The sequence below is a fragment of the Stegostoma tigrinum genome, chromosome 28, assembly GCF_030684315.1.
Source record: "Stegostoma tigrinum isolate sSteTig4 chromosome 28, sSteTig4.hap1, whole genome shotgun sequence".
NCBI lineage: Eukaryota > Metazoa > Chordata > Chondrichthyes > Orectolobiformes > Stegostomatidae > Stegostoma > Stegostoma tigrinum.
In genome coordinates this window covers 38,812,744-38,835,425 of record NC_081381.1, presented here as the reverse complement: position 1 = coordinate 38,835,425, position 22,682 = coordinate 38,812,744, and positions in this window count along the sequence as shown.

Here is a 22,682-nt window from a genome sequence, read left to right as displayed (position 1 = left end):
CCCTTTGGAGAAGATAAAAGAAGCATTCTTGAGTGAACCAGCTAATCAAGTTGTACAAAAGAAATTGAACTCATCTATGTTAAATGTCGTTCTATTGGGTGTATGTTGGTTACAGGAACAAGTGTTAATATTATTTCAGACAGATGACCACAGTGGAAGAAGCAGAAGCAGGTGGATAAGGTTCGTGACACATATGGAACAACTGGCAGAAGCTTGGGAATATGAAAGCCATACCACTATGTAACTCACATAAATGAATTGAAAATGTGTAAACAGTTCACAAACAACCAATTTCACCCTTGAGTGTGTATGCATGTTTCAACCGTAATGTCTCCAAAACATTAGAGGGGTTAACAACCTCCTAAAGATCACCTGGTCCAGAAACAAACACCTGTCCACATTAGTTCATGAATAAACCATTCTTGACCAACTTCTCAAGAGATAACTAATATGGGACTTCATTGAGTCTCCCAGACACATGGTGGAGGCCAAGCAGAAAGAGGAATCAAGTGAGATTACTTATACTAGTATAAGCAAGTTGTTAATGCTGTCAATGTAAAGGAAGTCACAGACTTCACAGGACTTTGGAAATGTTCAATCATCTGTCTTTCATAACAGAATAGCCAATGCCACTAGTAGAGAGGCTGCTGAGATAGTTGCTATGTTTCAGTAACATGACTGAGAGTCTGAAATAAATTTCATCATCAGTCAAACAACCACAACGGGTGACTGAAGACATCCAGCCGATTCAATAAGTCAAGGTAAATAGAAACAGCATGTAACTCTGTAGGAGCCAGACCAATGCTAACAAATCCAGCACATGGTCAAGAAGAGGAAACTGCATGGTCTAAGCATCCAAAAAATGCTGCGCTGCAAAAAAGATACCACTTCTTCCGATTAGGACATGATTGCCTGATCCCAAAATCTTGGATACTAAAAGGAAGGAAGTATTTATTTCAACAGAGTGGCTGTCTTTAAGGAAGGAAATTCAGGAGGTCAGTTGTCTTTCAGAAAAGGTAATGGAAGAATAACAATGCTATGGAGAATGACATCATCTGCAAGGAATATCTGAAGGGATTTTTGAGGGATCAAGTTCCGGAACCAAGAGGTTATGGTGAAGCTGTACAAAACTCTGGTGCGGCCGCACTTGGAGTATTGTGTACAGTTCTGGTCACCGCATTATAAGAAGGATGTGGAAGCTTTGGAAAGGGTGCAGAGGAGATTTACTAGGATGTTGCCTGGTATGGAGGGGAGGTCTTACGAGGAAAGGCTGAGGGACTTGAGGCTGTTTTCATTAGAGAGAAGAAGGTTGAGAGGTGACTTAATTGAAACATATAAAATAATCAGAGGATTAGATAGGGTGGATAGGGAGAGCCTTTTTCCTAGGATGGTGACGGTGAGCATGAGGGGGCATAGCTTTAAATTGAGGGGTGAAAGATACAGGACAGATGTCAGAGGTAGTTTCTTTACTCAGAGAGTAGTAAGGGTATGGAACGCTTTGCCTGCAACGGTAGTAGATTCGCCAACTTTAGGTACATTTAAGTCGTCATTGGATAAGCATATGGACGTACATGGAATAGTGTAGGTTAGATGGGCTTCAGACTGGTATGACAGGTCGGCACAACGTCAAGGGCCAAAGGGCCTGTGCTGTGCTATAATGTTCTATGTTCTATGATAAAAGATCTTCCAATAGAGAAATGAGGCACAGACCAGAACCCAGTTCAATAATCCTCAAGCAAAAGACCTTGTATTATTCCAAGTCCGAAGGGAATTTCCGAGCAAAGTGTAATACATTAGACCACCAGCATCAGAGATTTGGGGAAGACGTGATTGTAGTAAAAGTAGCATTCTGGATGTGAGTTTGCTCACTGAGCTGGAAGGTTAGTTTTCAGACGTTTCGTCACCATTCTAGATAACATCATCAGTGAGCCTAGATGTTACCTAGAATGGTGACGAAACGTCTGAAAACTAACCTTCCAGCTCAGTGAGCAAACTCTCATCCAGAAACTCAACCTGAGCTACAAATCTTCTCAAAACTCGCTAAAAGTAGCATTGTTCTATACATAATTATACAATGGGTTAGACATGGGGATAAATGCTCAAGGGTGGGAATGTATAAGATAATAGAGGGAAGAGGTAAACTTACATGTTACATGATTTTCTAGGCTTTATGCTTGTGTTAAATGCAGTTTTAAAGTGGAGACAAGAGTTCTATTCTAGTTTATGGGCAGAACAGATGAATCTGCACCAGTTCTCAAATGTTCTAGCAGTTATGCCTGATGAAGTGTAGTTGCATCCATTACTAGCGTGCTTCTTCAATAGATGATCTACAGTGGTATAACTTCTGCCACAAATCTCCAGAAAGCAGCCCTGGAGCAGCAGACAGCAGAGGGAGCAGGTCCCAGAACAGTGGCCAGCACAGGGAGTGAGGCCCAAAGCAGCCGCCAGTATGGGGTGTGAGTCCGGAGCAGCGGACAGCATGGGGAGCGAGTCCTGGAGGAGTGGACAGCATGGGGAGGGGGCGTGGGGGGGCAGGTCCTGGAGCAGCAGCTAGTATGGGTTGTGAGTCCAGAGCAGGGAACAGTACGGGGACCGAGTCCCGGAGTAGCGGACAGCATGGGGAGCGAGTCCCAGAGCAGCAGCCAGCACGGGGAGCGAATCCCGGAGTAGCGGACAGCATGGGGAGCGAGTCCCGGAGCAGCAGCCAGCACGGGGAGTGAGTCCCGGAGCAGCGGACAGCGCAGGGAGCAAGTCCCAGAGCAGCAGACAGCACGGGGAGCAGCGGACAGCTCGGGGAGTGAGTCCCAGAGCAGCAGACAGCACGGGGAGCAGCGGACAGCTCGGGGAGCGAGTCCCAGAGCAGCAGACAGCACGGGGAGTGAGCCCCAGAGCAGTGGACACCATGGGGAGCGAGCCTGGGGTGGAAGTTCTGGAGCAGTGGTCAGCCTGGGGTGCAAGTTCTGGAGCAGTGGACAGCACGGGGAGCGAGCACCAGAGCAGTGGCCAGTACTGGGAGCGAGTCCTGGCTGTATGGCATCCTCTGCAGTGGGCTGCTGCAATGTAATGTTTATTTTAATTTTCTTTTAATCTGACGGTCATGTCGATCCTTTACCAATGTCTTATTTCTGATTTATTCTTTTAACACTGTAAAGTAATGCTACTACTTTTCTTGTTCCTCCTGTTTTGTATCTAAGATTTGCACCTATTTACTAGTACCTAAGATGGTGCTGTAAGAGGCGACATTGTAAAACCTTTCACTGTACTTCTGTATGTCTGTAGTTGAGTACACGCGGCAGTAAAGGATATTCTAATATTCTAATCAACAGATGATCGCAAGACAAAGCAAAGATGAAGGAGATTGGTGGCTGCAAATGACCTCAAATGGCCCTTACCCGGTACCACATGACGGTCGAGGTAGCAAATACCACAAAACGTCAGGGGTAGATATCTGGGAAAATACAATGGGCTCAAAGTAAACTGATCTCCCTTACCACCCTTGGCAGATCACTATGTTCACTGAGGAATGTTGCTGTTCAAATACAAGATCATCTTACCATAGTCTACCTCTAGCCCTGCCACACTTCCCTTCTCTTTCATGATTCACCTGAGGGCTATTCTGCAGTTCGAAACTTCAACACCTTTTTCTTTGCCATACAACTTGGAGATACTCAAAAGATAGCTGCAGTTTTGCCAGTATCAATTAAATAAATATCAAAACTTGATGTGAGCTGGGCTCACCTGCTCAACCAAAGAGTTAATTCAATATTTTCTGGGCATATGTCTCCATTATGTTTACAGGAGGCTATTTTTATCTCTCTTGGAAAAGATCGGTTGCTATCAGATATAAACTAACCTTTTGTATGTTTATATTTATGATCTCCCATCCTACTTTCCTGAATCATTTTATTATGATGTGAATCAAACTTAATTTTTGCAAGCCATTTAATATTTTATGTGCTTCACTGAATTTATCTTTGGTGGTCTCACCTCTCTTGGATGTTGAGATTGGGCATTTATTCTGTTAGCCAATACTTCCCAATGACATTGGATGTGTGCCTGAGTGAATGTAGCTCCCGTTTGTGAGAGAAGTTCAGGGTAGGAATGAAAGCCTGTGACTATAACAGCATTAATAGGTGTTGGTACATTATGCTAGGGTTGGCTGGAATAGCAAACAGAAAGAGACAAATGTAAATGCCTCAATTATCTCACAATAAATTGTACTTCAACAATCCCACTTCAATTATTTGATATTTTCTGAAGCTTTTGCATGTTTAAACTGGAGAAGTGAGGAAACTGTGGGGTCAACATTAGGTTTCAGCACTGGGGCAAGACAGATGATAGCCAATCAGCAGGTGTTATGGATAGGCTAGCCAATAGGAGTGTGCTGAGTCAGGAGGTCTGGGTATGGGAGATGTAACTGGGGCATAATTGGCTTTTTACCCCCTCTGAGGAGAAGGATCTGATCCTGACCTCCCTGAGGAGTTGAATGACCATGTCCAAGTCCCTGGGACTAATATTAGAGGCTGCTGTTAACTTAAGTGGCCTGGACCATCTGGCTGTCTCTGTTGATTTAATTAAGGTCTACTCCTTTTGACTTTGAGATACGGCCGTTTGGTAGATTCACATGCAGTGGGGTGGCTGTGCCCACATGGTGTCATGCAGCAACAAGCACGTTCTTTTGACTGATGACAACAACAACCATGACAAGCTTCATGGCTTTGGGTCTACACGAAAAGACAAGTCAAGGCAAAAGGACTGTGAGCCTGTTAGATCTAGCTGAGCAGGGCAAAGTACTAAAAGGTATGGCGGACAGGCTGTGAGTATGCAGGTCAGGGCTAAGTGAGGGAGCACTAAGAAAGGAACTGAACAGTCTGAGATGTCGGGCATTGATATTGTCGCCTGGCCCCTGCACACTAAATGTCCTTGCAGCAGCACAGTAATGATAGTTGCTGGGTACTTCCAACTGCAGCATTAAAGTGCAGAAGTGTACTGTAAGTGGGTTGGAGATGTCCTTTGATGGTGTGGAGAGGCTGGCATGTGATGGATGCCAACAGCCTTAGATGTGGACTGTGAATGGCTTCTGCTTTTGGAACATGCACTGAGACAGTCATGATAAGGGTTCGAGATGGAAGTTCAGAGGAACAAGTGGCAAGCTGGAGTCACCAAGTAACCACCTCGGACTTTCACATTGGGAACTGTGGGTGTCTCGTATCCGTCCAGCAAGCAGTCTGCATATTAATGAGGCAAGTTGTGGTGATAGTGAATAATAATCCCCATTGATAGTCTCTCGCTCCTTGTGAATGAAAAACTTGACTTGATGTCCAGAGCTTAAATGAAAATGCTGCTCCTGACATTGAGAAAGGTCTCGCTCGACTCCTCCAACATTTTTAGCCATAGCTCAGGTCATTCAGCGCTTGGGGAGACTCTGCCCCTTATATTTACTGTGTCACAAATACCGATCTTTCCTCATCTTTTCATAATAGAAGTCAATGCATTTCAAAATTCTAATTTATCCAAGCTGGTGCTGTTGATTGAGGGATTCAGAGGAAATCATCAACAATAAAGTAAAGTTCTGGTCACCACACTGCCAGAAGGATGTGGTGGCTTGGGAGATAGTGCAGAAAAAATTTACCAGGATGTTGCCTGGTATGAAGGGCATTGGCTACGAAGAGAAGTTGGAGAAACTTGGATTGTTCTCACTAGAACAACGGAGGTTGAGGGGTGACCTGATAGAGATCTACAAGATTATGAAGGGCATAGACAGACTGGGGAGTCAGAAGCAATTTCCCAGGATGGAAGATTCAGTCACCAGGGGCCATGGGTTTAAGGTGTGAGGGGCCAGGCTTAAAGGTGATGTACGAGGCCAGTTTTTAACACAGAGCGTGGTGAGTTCCTGGAATTTGCTGCTGGGGGAGGCGGTGGAAGTAGATACTATAGTGACTTTCAAAGGACATCTTGACAAATACATGAATAGGATGGGAATAGAGGGATATGGTCCCCGGAAGGGTAGGGGATTTAGTGGTGATGGGCAGCATGTTGGTGCAGGTTTGGAGGGCTGAAGGGCCTGTTCCTGTACTGTATTTTCTTTGTTCTTTGTAATCCAAAATGAGTTTATTATATTTTATCAGCCTTTAAGTTTGCTTGGGTATATAGTAAACATGTTCAGAAAGGCTGTCTTGCGATTCAACAAGCATAGGGGTGATTTTGTTATGGTTCATCACTGTAACTATGGTAGTGCAATGTTCACGTCTCCAGATGGTTTCTCCACCAAAGTGACAGCAGTGATCCGGAGAAACTGCTGAAGAAATGTACCTTCTGGCACAGGATGCAGATTGGTTGGGGCTTGTGTGTAACCAGCATCAGGAGTGTCATTCTACCAACTGAAAATATAATTCTGGAAATCAGACACATGTGATAAACATGCAGATATGCTCAGCGTGTTGAGACTGATCAACTTAATTTAGGTAAGGGATTTAGCTTTAGGAGTTAAAGTCAGCAAGGTCATTAAGGTAACATAACAATCAGCATTATCTAATTGAATAGTCAGCAGAGATTTAGACCATAAGACCATACGACATAGGAGTTGAAGTAAGGCCATTGAGTCCATTGAGTCCACTCTGCCATTTAATCATGGCTGATGGACATTTCAACTCCACTTCACTGCACTCTCCCCGTAGCCCTTAATTGCTTGCGAGATCAAGAATTTATCAATCTCTGTCTTGAAGATATTTAACGTCCGGCCTCCACTGTGCTCCGTGGCAATTAATTCCACAGGCCCACCACTCTCTGGCTGAAGAAATGTCTCCTCTCCTCTTTTCCGTTCTAAATTTACCCCCTCTAATTCTAAGGCTGTGGCCATGGGTCCTAGTCTCCCTGCCTAACGGAAACAACTTCCCACCATCCACCCTTTCTAAGCCATACATCATCTTGTAAGTCCCAGGATCCTCAGCCATTCATCGTACGTTAAACCTACCATTCCAGGGATCATCCGTGTCAATCTCCGCTGGAGACGCTCCAGTGCCAGTATGTTCTTCCTGACATGTGGGCTCAGAGCTGAATGGTCTTCTCTTCTTGTTTTTAATAAAGGGCAGTTTTCTAATTTGATTTGGCTTGTCTTCTAACATGTCTCATCTCTACCTTTAACTTTATGCCAATCCCAGCTTGCGTTTTTTGATTTATTAATACATTGCTCAATGATCCAATTGACTTTTCTTCTGTTAAACTCAAATTCACCAGCGTTTCTACTCCCTATATCTGCACGGTGAAATCTAATTCGTTCACTGTGTCTGACTTGATAAATTCTTCTTCCAAGTCTCAAAACCATGGAATTCCCACCTTCCACTATCTAGAGTAGACAGGTCTTTGAAACTCATGTCTGTGACCCCTCACCTCCACTGCCTGAACAATCTAACTTCCTGCAGTGCTTCACTCTGAGACTAGCTTTTCTTAAGCAAAAAGGAATGATTGCAACACTTTTAAATCATTTTATGTGTAGAATGAAACAGACTATAAAACTTGCTGATGCACCATATTTACCAATAGCCACTGGCAGATATTAAAAATGCAACTTAAGCATATGTAAATGATTAAGAGTTTTGCCTACAGTCCCACGAGGCACTCAAGAATGAATTTTCTAATCGGTTTGATGACTGTGACTTCAATTTCTCATTTCTTTCAGTACACACCACAATTCCATTAAATCACCTGCCTTAATAGATGATCTTGAAATCATTTACAAAGTAAGAGGAAAGCAGCTGTAGCTGTAGGGTGATCAGGGATTTATGGGCTGCTTCCCTCAGCTCTTTTCTTTCCATTTGGCAGTGCAATATATTTTCCACACTCCACACACTGAGCAGACACATATCCCACTCTCCCTTCACGCTGCTTTTGTTTTAACCAGTGACTTGAGGTATATATTTAACTGTGAAGTTTCAATGAAAACTACAGTTGTGGTTTTCATGCATTCTAACATCCTGAGAGAGAGAGAGAGAGAATTTCAGCTCAAGAATGCTTTGAATTCAGAGCTACTGAAACAGTATTTGTATTAACCTGAGTGAAATTTATCAATGGTGTTTTAAATATTTTAGCAAGTTGGCGAGTGACAGAAGGTGCCCCTCCCAAACCACTTGCATTTCTGTGCATTACTGCTCCCTTCAACAACTGAGCACTGAACAGGAGGATGATGAGGTACACTCTGTCTGTGGACAGTCCTGGGTGGGCTGGGTGGGGGTAGTAATGACCTTCCCAGATGGGTTAAGCTGTAGAACCACATCTTCAGGAACCCTATTGTCTGCTTTACCACAGGCCTTAGTCACAGCATGTGCACCAGCTTAGTGAAGGCACCACACTAACCAACACATTACATCCAAAAGGGAGTGCCTACTGCATCCTGGTCCCCTTCCTGTCCCAGACCCACACTGAAATACCTGCACAGAGACTGGTATCCCATCACCAAGTCACCGTTTACTTACACAAGACGAGTCCTTGACTCAGAGCCAGCTCTCAGAGTGACCAGACCTTCTGGCACTACTGTTTGTTTATGTCAGCCTGTGCTCCCTGATGGGACCTAATTAACAGCCCCAATCAGGGAACTCATATTCTATGAGGTCTATGTGGCTGACCTCATTATGACCACTACTTCCCTCCCCCTCTGAGTCACAGGATATAGGCCAGTTGTTTTGTTTTGTCGTGTTTTATCATTGCTCAGATTCCTCCCAGCCTGCCTCTGATATGGACAGTGTCTAACATACCACTTGAAGCTTTGAAGGGTCTTGGAAAAAATTAATTCTCTTCTTCAGGTGGCAGAGGTGTTGAAGTGGTGACACCTAGCATGTCCATCTCAGATTCTGAGGTATCTTCAATGCTTGACAAAGATGGAGAACTGATGGGTTCCACGTGCTTGTTCAGGCCTGTCATACCTACCCGACTTTATACGAGGCCTGACCTTCCATTGACCATGCCTATTTCCCGTGCAAGGCCATTCCTGTCGTTCCTACACCAAACTTCGTCTCTTGAAGTAAACACCCTCTCTCACTTAGAGAAATCTTGTATCTGGCATTGGCATTCCTGATGCGCTTTCACCCATCCTGTGCCAGGTCCAGGGTGACCAAATTGAATCTGGTGCGGAGTCTTGTCTTCACTAGCCTCTCCAGGTCCATGAGGGGTGGTCCGATCATCAAATTGGAACTGGGATAGTTTGGTATCTAATGAAGCTGTGGGCTATTTTTTTAAGATTGCCTTCAAAGTTTGAACTGCCGTATATGCCAACCACTGGATGATGCAGGGAATGGAGTTGTCCTTATATGACAAATACCATTTGACTTTAGGAAATATTCAAATTCCCTGCTGGTAAACGATGGCCAATTATTTGTGACCAGCACTTCTGGAGTCCATACATTGCAAAAGATGCTTGCAGTTTTCCTATTGTTATCCCTGTGCTTGACGAATGAACTCTATGCATGTCTAACCACTTTGGGTGGACATCCATGATGACTAAGAACATTGAGTCCATCAAAGACATTACACAGTTGACTTTTAACTAGGTCCAGTGTTTACCAGGCCATACCCATGAATGTGGGGAAGCAGCTGTCAGTAATTTTTGTCCTTGTTGGCATTCTGGCACTGCCCCACCAACGCAGCTATGTCTGCATCCAATCCTGGCCACCAGGCATAGCTTCTCACCAACATCATCCTTTTGGAAACCCTGGGATAACCCTGGTGAAATTCAGCCAGTATCTGGTATGACCTTTGCTCATGACAATCACTTGTGCTCCCCACAATAATATGCAGTCCTCTACTGTGATCTGATCCCTCTGGGTCCAAGAGGGTTTCAATCCTGGTTGTGATGGCCCTTTGTTTCCCCCATCACTGCCAGCTGTTTCAGCATTTCCAGAACCAGATCTTTCTGTGTCCAAAGTCTGGTATTGTCAGCTGTGGTTGGAAATATGGCCAGAAAATTTAAAACCGTTGTGGACCCTTCCAGTGGTGGTACCACCAGTGGGACACAGCTCAATGCAGCCACTGCTTGGCCTCCTGGACAGTGTTCCAACTTGTAATTATATGCACTTAGTATAAACAGCCCATTGCTGAACCTGGCCTGAAGCTGTGGGTGGCACTTCATTGTCCTTTTTAAGTAGATCTAGCAGGTGTTTGTGGTTCATTATTATTACAAATTTTTGTCCGTAAAGGTATTAGTGGAACATCCTAGCTCCAAGTAAAACCGCCAAACCTTTCTTCTCTATCTGGGCGTATTTACGCTCTGCTTTATTTAAATTCCAGGATGCATAAACTATTGGGCACTCCTCTCCATTGGGCCACCTATGAGCGAATACTACCCCAATGCTGTACAGGGAGGCATTGTATGTCAATACCAGATCTCACTTCATATCATAGTGTGCCAACAGCGTAGAGGATGAGAGCTGTTTCTTCACTTCCCTGAAAGCTAACGGTTGGCTATGTGACCAGTTCCAAGGCTGACCCATTTTTAAGATCTGATGCAAAGATGCCAGAATGGAGGCTGAGTTATATATGAACTTTATGGAATAATACACCTGCACAAAGGAAAGACCTGAGGTCTGATACAGATGTTGGAGCTGGAGCACCTTTGATCACCCTCATTTTCTCTTCTAATGAATGTAACCCAGTCTTGCTGATTCCGTAGGTCACTTAGGGAGCCTGAACACACATTTGTTTTCTTTTTAGACATACACCTGCCTGGGAGAAACATCTAAAGACTATGTCCAAGTTCTTTAATTGCTCCTTATCAGTTTTCCCTGTTATTGGCATGTCATCTAGATAAATGATGACCTGGAGTAGATCTTGCAAAATGTTTTCCATCGTTCGCTGAAAGCTCGCACAGGCTGCCAAATCCCCAAATGACAATACTGGTACAAACCCTCGTGGGTATTAATTGGAGTGTACTTCTGGGAATCCTTATCTAATCGTAATTGCAAGTACACATGGCCCATAGAACATAGAACATAGAACATAGAACAGTACAGCACAGAACAGGCCCTTCAGCCCACAATGTTGTGCCGACCATTGATCCTCATGTATGCACCCTCAAATTTCTGTGACCATATACATGTCCAGCAGTCTCTTAAATGACCTCAATGACCTTGCTTCCACAACTGCTGCTGGCAACGCATTCCGTGCTCTCACGACTCTCTGTGTAAAGAACCCGCCTCTGACATCCCCTCTATACTTTCCACCAACCAGCTTAAAACTATGACCCCTCGTGCTAGCCATTTCTGCCCTGGGAAATAGTCTCTGGCTATCAACTCTATCTATGCCTCTCATTATCTTGTATAAAGATATGTCTTAATGTCCATGTCCAGCTTCTGACACCATGCTCCTGCCAGCTTTGTGTACAAATGCTCTGCGAGGGATAGAATATTTATCCAGCTGCAAAAGGTGGTTTAGTGCTTGTTTAAAATCCCCACAAAAACAAAATGACCTGTCAGGCTTCACAATTGGTATGACTGGAGCTGCCCATTCCACAGACTGGTTTGATGATTCCTTCACTTTCCATCCTCCTGATTTCTGCCTTTAACTTTGCCCGTTTGGTAAATGGCAGTAGGTAGGCCTATAGAATCATGGAATGGCTTCCTGGTCAACATGCAAAGTGGCCTTGGCTCCTTTGACAGTCCCTAGGCCATCCTGAAAAACTGATGAATATTTAATCCGGACTTCACTCAGGCAGCCATTTTCTATTCAAAAATTATCGAGCAAATCTAGGTGAATCTTTCTCAACCAATTTCACCCAATCAAGCTTGGGCCCAAGCCTTTTACAACAATCAGTGGTAGCTGAACTGGCTGCTTCTTATCAGAGACTGGGACTGAAGTTGTACCCTTAGTCCATAAAGGTTCCCTGGTATAGGTTTAGCTGAGGTCTTGTGCTAACTTATGGGTTGGAGTGAGAGTGAATTTTGGTAAAGGCTGGTTCTGCGATCACTGAAACAGCCACACCGGTATCAACCTCCATTAGACCTAGGTGACCATTTAAATATGCTCATTTGGCTGGTTCTGAGTTGGATGTTGCTAACAAATCTAACAGTTCCAAACCAGCTGCAGCTGGACATTCCAGGGTCTGCACTCTCCTGGATAGTGGCCTATGAGTTTTCTTACTCAAGCTGTTTGGGGAATTACTGGTTTCTTTTCCATTTGCCTGAATGTTGTTTACCTTGAAAAAAAAATCACATTCTTTCCACATACTGGGCTCGGTCTTTAAAAGCAGGAACGAACAAGTCAAGTTTCCCAAATAACAGTATGATGCCAGAAACGCTCACCCAACTTAAAGATAACTGTTGACTGAATTTCTTCAGGAGCACTTTTTTATTCTCTCACCGCCACTGAAATAACTTCACAGGGGCCGGTATCCTGTCAAAAGGTTAGCCTTTATTAACACATGGACAGTCCTTGGCACTGATCCACCTCCCTCACAGCGAGCTGTCAGGGTTAACAGGATATCTGACACTGCTGTTCATATCTGTCAAACAGGGCTCTATAAAATATGAAAGGGCTGTGGATGCTGTAAATTAGGAACAGGGTTCAGGAGCAACCAGCCCAGCTCTTCCCCTCCACCCACTGCATCCCAAAACCAGTCCAACCTGTCTCTGCCTCCCTAACCTGTTCTTCCTCTCACCCATCCCTTCCTCCCACCCCAAGCCGCACCCCCATCTACTACTAACCTCATCCCACCTCCTTGACCTGTCCGTCTTCCCTGGACTGACCTATCCCCTCCCTACCTCCCCACCTATACTCTCTCCACCTATCTTCTTTACTCTCCATCTTCTGTCCACCTCCCCCTCTCTCCCTATTTATTCCAGTTCCCTCTCCCCATCCCCCTCTCTGATGAAGGGTCTAGGCCTGAAACATCAGCTTTTGTGCTCCTGAGATGCTGCTGGGCCTGCTATGTTCATCCAGCCTCACATTTTATTATCTTGGAATTCTCCAGCATCTGCAGTTCCCATTATCTCTGATATCTAGGAGTTGCTACTCTTCAAGTGCCATCTCTTTGCCAATGGGTGAACCTTGCTGCTGCCAATGCCAGGTCCTGTGCTGACTGCCCACTTGCCCGACAACTAGGAGTCCCCCGGCTCTACTGCGGCTGCCACCTCACTGATAACAAGGAGTCCCTGGTGAAATCACTCCATGGAGGCTGGTATTCCATCACCAAGTGACCCTTTATTTACACATGCACAGAACATGGCACTGACCCAGCTAGCACGCAGCCAGGTCCTGGAGTGAACAGAATGTCTGACACTCCTGTTTATATCTGTCAGCTACAGCTCCCTGTTTGGACCAAATTTTCATCCCCAATCAGGGATTTCATATTCTGTGAGGTCCACCCGGGCTGAACACAATCTAATCACTACATCTGGCTCCAGGCCTGCCGCAGCCAGTAACTACTGCTGCTGCTTCAGGATAACCAGGAGTCCCTGCTCCGGGCCTACCGCAACTGCAAACAGCAGTCCCTGGCTGTTTTGCCACTTCAGTGATGCCAGATTCCTGCTCCAGGCATAGCATGCTGCTACCACCTTGACAATACAGGAGTCCCCACTCTGGGTGTACTGCTCCCGGGAGTCCGTGTCTCTGCTGTCAGGCCAGGCCTTTGCTAACGCAATGCCAAGAGTCCTGCTGTGGTCACCCTGCTCCAAGTTGGTCATACGTGCCGTTGGGAGACCTCTTGGTTTGAAGAATATGGCTGGATTTACAGGGAGTTGTAATGTCACACAAATTGCAAGACTAGCCCTTCCTTTTGTATAAACAAAGGGAGCTCTGCATTTCTGAGAGGACATCCCACTCAAGGCTCCCTCAGAATTGCGCAGTCGAACTGCCACTCTGACAGTAGTTTCATTCATGGTCTGTCAGGGATGTCATGTGCCATTAGTGGCTTTGAGCTTGTTTAATTTGGTGTTCATTCATTGCAAATATTGCACTGATTGATGCGGTGTTTCATCTCATTATTCATTGTTGGCCAGTAAAGCACTTCAATTACTTTCCTCAGAGTCAACTGAATTCCTTGATGGCATCCATCAATGTGCTTCAATATTCCTTTTGAATTTAAATTCAGATTGAATTAGCTTTATCATTACATATATTCAGATGAGTGGAGTGAATATTTTATAAGTCGTCACTTATGGCACTAACTTATGGCACTGTAACGAGGTACAGAATCTTCAGTGCAGATTCTTTTCTCATTGTCTGAATGATCTGATTTCTTTTGTACAACTTCCCATCTTGGACTATCATTTCATTTCCAAGTATCCAATAGCCTCTTTTAGCAACAGCTGTGTCCATGATGGTTTCAGTTTCCTTTTATCACAGTGGAGTGGTATGTTGTGTACAAAAACAGAAGTTGCTGGAAAAGTTCAGCAGATCTGGCAGCATCTATGATGAAAAAAATCAGTGTTAATGTTTTGGATCCAGTGACCCTGCCTCAGAACTGATGAGGAAGGGTCACTGGACCTGCAATATTTTCCCTGACTTTTTTTTCTTCACAAATGCTGCCAGACCTGCTGAAATTTTTGAGCAATTTCTGTTTTTGTTCCTGATTTACAGCATCCACAATTCTTTCAGTTTTTTATTTGGTATCTTGTGTAGTTTGCCTGAGTTGAGCAAGACACTACAGCGTCTCCGCTGGGATGATGCTTTCCAGAGCATGTTGATTAGTTGCTCCTTGTTGAATCTGGAAGATTTACACTATCCTTTGGCAAACTCGAACCATGTTCATAGGAAGTGCTGCTTTTGACAGCATGTTATCAGCTTGCTACTACATCATGCCCAGAGGACATCTCTGCAATATAAGTGATATTCTTTGTAAGTGCTGTGGAGTAGATGAAAGTGCATTGAAGATGATGATGTGAAGTGGCTTTTGGTTGGGCTCCATTGTCACTATGTATTTCCCAAACCGGTATTGATTAACCAGGCAATCTTCCTCTACGCAAGAGTATCAGTTTGTATAAATGCCCTGGATGGAATTACGAGTGGCCGTTCTGTTGTATAATGTTGTTTCAAGTCCTGCTTTACTGACATCATACTACAATGCAACTTCATCATTAATCAGCAGTAGTTTAGTCATCTCTAGTTGTCTGATTCTAGTGAAAATTGCACGGTTTGTACTCCATAGCTACTGCACAAGATTATCAGTGAGCCGGTATAAAGGTTCACGCTCTGTTGATAAATTAGGTAAGAGCTTTACTAAGTAACTCATAGATGCAACAAATTGTTGCACTGCCTTTATATTGGTTTGTCATTGCATTTCACATTGTCAGGATCCAAGTGAAGCTCTTTCACTGGTGGCACGTGACTAATGCACCTGACCTGAGGCACCTTTAAATGCATTTTTTTCTTGTTCAGCTTCAGGCTCATCTGGGTGAGCTCTCTAGCAGACTGACCATGATTTGCAGTGGCTTTTTCCATGGTGTCTCCTTGTCCATTGAGTAGCAGACCATCCATGATAGTTTCTACTCTTGGAGGAGTACTGACTATCTCATGCTGTCTGCACTGATATTCTTCTGAAGTAGTCGAAATGCCAAATGGCATGCACAACAATTTGCATCTCACAAGTGACATCCAGAATGCAGTTAGAAAACGGCTGCTTACACCCACATTGGCCCTTCTACAAACCTATTCTCATTTCTCCCCAGCTCAAAGCATATCCCATCAGAGACAAACCAAGGTCAATACTAGTCAAACTCAACTCCTTAGCTCAGCCCCAACCTCGATCCCCTACCCTGATGATTAGGATGTGGGGGGCTAGGTGTTTTCTTTCGCTAGCTCTGCTTCCAAATTAAAAAGGGAGAATAAGATTTAATAGTTATCTCTGCTGCATTGTCATTTTTACTAACTACTGACTTTAATGATTAATTTGCTGTTTTGGGATATTTTCTCCCCTGAAATACATGCTTACTGTTGAAGCACACTTGATCTTTCTAATACAGCAAGCAGGCCTAATGAGTGATGGCTGCCTTAAAACTGACATAGATGGGTTAACAGAAATACACAACCAATCTAAAATTCACTACAATTATGATTATGTTTGTAAATTAGAGGATATTAAAAAGAAAGCATAATTCATTAAAAAGTCTCCACTAATTTTTTTGTTACTTTCCAGTGACACAGTGATGAAGTTTACACCATGTGGTTTTCTAAACACATTTTATAAACACATGTTTTATCCGTTTACATTTTCTTCATTCTCACCTTATACCGTTGACTGATGAATCCTTTCTACAGTGCCATCAGCATTCTGATACCTCACTCAAATGCTTATTTTTCATAAGTGCAGGTTAGGTGGATTGGCCATGCTAAATTACCCATGGGAAATTCAAGGTTACAGAGATAGGCTAGGCGGGTTGGGTCCGGCTGGGATGGTCCTTGGTTGGTCAGTGTGGATTTGATGGCCGAATGGCCTGCTTCCACTCCGTAGGGATTCTATGATTCTTTAAGTGAGTCCAGACAATGAGGATCAGTAGGTCATACAACTGTGGAGGAAGGGAACATGATATCTTATCCTAATCCTCTATCACTCAATAACTTGCATTTATATTGCATCTTTGATGTAAAAAAGATCCCAGCATGTGTCACAACAGTATAATCCAAAAAACAATGGATGATGAGCAAAAGATGGGATCGTTAGGAAGGGTGGCTTTTAAGAAGGACCATACAGCAGGAGAGATAGCAGGGATTTAGGGATAGAATTCCAGATATTCGAGCCTAGGTAGCTAAATAGCATGGCCAGTGTTAGTGAACAAAGCAGAATATGCATGAGAAGTGTTTATGCAGAATTGTGAAAATCAGGCAACATATCATACTACTAATGGCCAGAATATAAACCGATGCTATTTGGCTTGCTGCACAGATCACTTGCTAATGGCAATAACTATGTCTTGGGTACATGGACTGGTCATCACCCTCTCCAGAAGTAAATCTCTTCATTCTGCTCTGTGGGTTCAGTCTGATTCAAATGATTATTTTTTGAAAAATAGCAAAGCAGAGCTGCTGAAGAACATCAAACCAACAGTTAATTAAAACAAAGCGTAGCACCATCAGTGATCTAAAAATATTGCCAATTAAAATAGGAGCAAGTCTTTGACTTAGTGGTAAAAAGTCAATCACTGAGTCAGTTTTGAAAATCTTATCACACATTGACTGAAACTCAAGCTCTGACGCTAGGCTTAATTAATATCCAGCAAGCTCCTCGCATTTGGTGGTTGCAGAAATGCATGATGTGGAGGTGCCTGTGTTGGAGTGGCATGGTCAAAGTCAGAAGTCACACAAAACCAGGTTATAGTCCAACAGGTTTATTTGAAATCACAAGCTTTCAGAGTGAAGTGAGAGAAGCACACAGACACACAATTTACAGGCAGAGAGATCAAGGGGAGAGAGATCAAAAGATCATGCAACTGGTGTGAGTGGATTGTTAGACGATAAGTCTCTGGAGGTGACCAAGAGTGTTAGACAATGTGAGTAAAGTGTCAACAGCTGAATAACCAGTGAAGGGATGACCCATAATCTGATTAATTATAGCAAAGAGATAATTACATAAAATTAAAAATAGGGGGGTGCTGGAGACAAACTAAATGACTGGAATAACGTGATAGGTATAAGGGTTGTATGCCAAGAGTCTAACCAAAGTCGTAAGTGATCCAAAACTTTACAAACTAATTAAGGTAGAGAGATCTTAACAATTTATCAAGGTAATGATGCCAAAGCAGGATTTTACACATACAGAGCAGATACAGAGTAGATACAGATTTTACACATACAGAACATGTGGTGGGAGTCACATGTAGCACAACATGAACCCAAGATCGTGGTTAAGGCCGTCTTCTTGGGTACCGAATTTTTCCAAAAGTTTCTGCTCAGTGATTCTGCGTTGCCTTGGAGGACACTGACCCAAAGATCAGAAGCTGAATGCCCTTGATCTCTAAAGTGTTCCCCAACTGGAATGGAACATTCCTGTCTGGTGATTGTTGTGTGGTGCCCATTCATCCTTTGTTGTAGCATCTGCATGGTCTCTCCAAACAGCGTGCCTCATGGCATCCTTGCCTGCAGTGAATGTGAGAGTCAACATTGGCCAAGTCACATGAGTATCTGCCATGTATGTGGTGGGTGGTGTTCCCATGTGTGATGGTAGTATCCATGTTGATGATCTGATATGTCTTGCAGAAGTTGCCGTGGCAGGCTGTGTGGTCGATGTTGCCCTGAATGCTGGGTAGTTTGCTGTGAACAATGGTCTGTTTAAGGTTTGGCGGATATTTGGAGACGAGAAATGGAGGCGTGGGGATGATCTTGGCAAGATGCTCATTGTCATCAATGACATGTTGAAGGCTGCAAAGAACATGGTGTAGTTCTCCGCTCTGGGCAAGTACTGGATGATGAAGGGCACTCTATCGGTTGTATCCTGTGTCTGTTTTCTGAGGAAGCTGTGGTATTTTGCCATGGCAAATCAGAACTGTTGATCGATGAGTTGAACATCATACCTCGTTCATATGGAGGCATCCTTCAAAACCTTTAGGTGTCTGTCGCATTCCTCCTCACCTGAGCAGATCCTGTGTACGCACAGTGCCTGTCCATGGAGGATGGCTTCTTTAATATGTTTAGGGTGGAAGTTAGAGAAGTGTAGCATCATGAAGTTATCCATGGGCTTGCGGTAAAGTGAGGTACTGAGGTGTCCATCCTTGATGGAGGTATGTGTGTCCAAGAATGAGAATGATTCTGAAGAGTAGTCCATGGTAAGTCTGATGGTGGGATGAAACGAGTTGATAGCGCCGTTTCAGTGATTCCTCACCATGAATCCAAAGGAAGAAAATGTTGTTAATGTATTTGGAGTATAGCATTGGTCAGAGGTCCTGTGCAGCAAAGAAGTCTTGCTCGAACTTGTACATGAAAGTGTTGGCATATTGGGGAGCAAATGTGGTCCCCACAGCTATTCCATGTGTCTGGATGAAGAACTGATTGTTGAAGGTGAAGATGTTGTGGTGAAGGATGAAGTGGAAGTGTTCTGGGATGGCATCTGGAAACCACATTGTTCTATATTTGAAAGATCTTTCTTACCATCCAGTTTTAGATTGAAAAGGCTGGGGCTTCTTTCACTGGAGTGTAGGAGGTTGAGGGGTGACTTCATAGAGGTTTAAAAAATAATGAGGCATATAGAAAAGGTGAATGACAAGGCGTCTTTTTCCTAAGGTGGAGAAGTGACTAGAATCTGCAAATTTGTTCCACTCTTTTGCATTGTTCTCCAATGGACAGTGTAGGTAAAACAATTCTACTAACATTACTACACAATCATCAAACCACATAAAGTGGGATAAATTATTGCATGTTTACCAAGATTAGAAGTTGGGTTTATGGTAGGAGACCGGGGATGTTGGTGGAGGGTATTTTTGGAGTCCTGTGATTAGCCATGTTCCACAGGGATCAGTGCTGGTCTACTTTTGTTTGTTATTTATATAAATGATTTGGATGAGAATATAGAAGGCATGATTAGTAAGTTTACAGATGACTCTAAAATTATTGGTGTAGTGGGCAATAAAGAAGGTTATCTAAGCTTACAAAGAGATCTTGATTAATGGAGTCAATGGACTGAGGAGTGGCAGATAGATTTTAATTGGATAAATGTGAGATGCATTTTGGTACTACAAACAAGGACAAGACTTATACGATCAATAATAGATCCCTGGGTGGCGACATAGAACAGACAGACCCATGGGTTCAGGCGCATAATTCTTTGAAATTTGCATCACAGGTAAACAAGGTGGTCAAGAAGGCATTTAGCTCACTTGCTTCATCGCTTAGACCTTTGATTATAGGAGATGGGACGTCACATTAAGATTGTACATGATGTTCGTGAAGCCTGTTCTGGAGTACTGTGTCTCCTTGTAGGGAGAATATTGTTAAACTGGGAGATTTCAGAAAAGATTTATCAGGACGTGCTAGCAACAGGGGTGTTTAAGATATCAATATAGACCAGAAAGGCTGAAACTTTATTCACTGGAGTGTAGGAGGTCAAGGGGTGAATTTATAGAGGTTTATAAAATCATGGGGCGTATAGATTAGGTGAATGACAAGGGTCTTTTTCCTAAGGAGCGGAAGTTCAAAACTAGGGGGCATACTTTTAAGGTGAGAGAAGAAAGATTTTAAAGGGACTTGAGGGACAACCTTCTTACACAAAGAGGGGTTCATGTGTGGAATGATGTGGAATCTAAAAGATATTTCGATAAGTTCATGTACAGAAATGTTTTGGGGAATATGGGCCAAGCACCAGATTAGTTTAGTTTGGGAACATAGCTGGCGTGGTCTGGTTGGACCCAGGAGTCTGTTTCTGTGCTATATTACGTCATAGCTTGAAGTTGATGCTGGGTTCTCTTCATTACAAATTCTGTTCTTTATGTTGTGTATTTTTGTTGTGTATAACTGAGTTCATCTGAGCTCTAGGTGAAGCTTCATCTCCACCAAAGTCTTTAGGTGCTGAAGCAGGGGCCATTATCTCTCAGTGCAAATCACACATGAAATTAAATATTATCATCTCTGCAGAATGGACTGTGACCAAATTGTTTTCTCCATTGGTAACGTGGTGCAGGAATCTGCTTGACACCATTGTACCATACAATGTCCCAGTGACGTCAGGACAGAGTGAACTGGCAGAAATGCTTTAGGCAGAGATTCCAGAAAGGAATCAAATTTTAAGTTAGTGCACCCTGAGGGAATCTTTTGGACTTGCACCAGTGAACATTCTCCAGCATCTGCAGTTCCTATTATCTCTGATACAAAATGGATCGTGACTTTTGTTTGCTAACTAGACTTCTTAGTGTGATTCAGATCCATTCCCACCAATGGGAGATGGAGCAACACATGCCTCACAGGAAAGTTAGCTGATTGTTGTAGGGATCTGAGCAATGGACACCTCCTCAGCAAATCAGTGGGATCAGCACAATCTTCACAGGGAATAAAAAAGTTTGTATATGTATGGATATCAACGGCTGGATATTCTTGATTACTGACTCTTACAAAACTGAAAGATGTTTAAAGACTTATCTTCAAAGTTCTGTGAATGTTATTCAGACAGTCTGGAGTGTCATATAGATGCTATATTCAGGTGACAAACCAAATAATTTTTTTTTATCAACCTAAGCTGCTTTGTTCCAATTACTTTGAGACATGAAATAATGCTATTATGTTTCTATTACAATTAAAATAAATTAGGGTTTCCTGTCCTCAGCTGAAACTCATTCATCAGCAGTGCAACCAGGATCAGTACACGGATCAGGTAATGCTAAATTAGCTTGCTATGTGGATAAAGTAAGTATTTGTGTGCATTTGTCTACCCAGCATGATGTAATAGTGATGAATTGCAACACTCACAATGAAGTAACTCAATCAAATCCAAAATGTTTGATTAAAACAGACTAGGGTATAAACATTCTGTATAAACAGTTAAATGCAAAGTGCACTTATTCTGGTCACTCGTTTGCTTTCTGACATGTAGAAATTTCTATCAAACAATTTGCACACCACTAAAGTTAGCCATATTTAGATCTTTTTAGCAAATTTTTAAAAATTTAATCAATGTCTAATGGTGCTTTATAATTCAAAACTGAAGAACAAGGGATTATTGAGCTATCCAATTGGAAAAAAAGGGAGTTAAGTGTTCTTTCCTGCCCTTTCATTCAATCTGGCCTCATGTGAGTGTTATATGCATTCTTCCTCTGCTTTGAGTAGCACAGCACAGATTGTGGATTTTCCCAGGATTCTTTGTGCCATCCTCCGATCGAACAGCATTAGCTGCAGATGACGTCCACTGAGCTCAGAAAATCTGCTTTTCTGCAGCTTCCAAGATGAGATGCTGTGTACATGCCAGTGCTTTTATCAAGCTAATCAATTCCAGGCAACACAATGTCCAATTCCTTATTTGCTCTAATCTGTCTTCGGTATTCTAATCATAGTATCCCTAAGGTGTGGAAACTGGTCATTTGGCCCATCAAGTCCTTCCAAAGAGCATCCCACCCATACCCAAATCCCTCCCTATGGTCCTACATTTCCTATGGCTAAACAACTTACCCTACACATCTTTGGGCCCTATGGGCAATTTACCATGGACAATCCATCTAATCTGCACATCTTTGGAAATCAGAGCAAATCTGCACAGAAACAGGGAAACTGTGCAAACTCCACATAGACAGAAGGTGGAATTGAACCCTGTTTCCTGGTGCTGTGAGGCAGCAGTGCTAATCACTGTGTCACCATGCTGCCTATTGTGCAGGTTTCAAATATACCAATATTTAATGCTAATGCTAAGGTCCAAATGTGTACCAAGTTGCAGAGAGTGAAATGCCTTTTGTTTTTCCCTAAATTCTACTGGACCACATGCTCTGCATGTTAAGGTCTGACAAGACAGGAGCAAGGAGTTTCATCTGACATTCCACAATCAGAATATCTGGAATTGATTGTTAATTTGTCCTTTTCATCCCCTTTCTTTCCTCTTCATCCTTCTCTTTTAAATGTGTGGGCATTACTTCACCCAAAAAATCATTTATGAATAAAAAGTGAGTACCGACAAACATCACAGCTAAATCCAATTTTGTCCTTACCAGTTATCCAAAATATGCCAGTTTTTATTGGACACCTCTTCCTGACCTAGATATTAAAACAAATTAGAGCTTTTTGCTGATTATCCA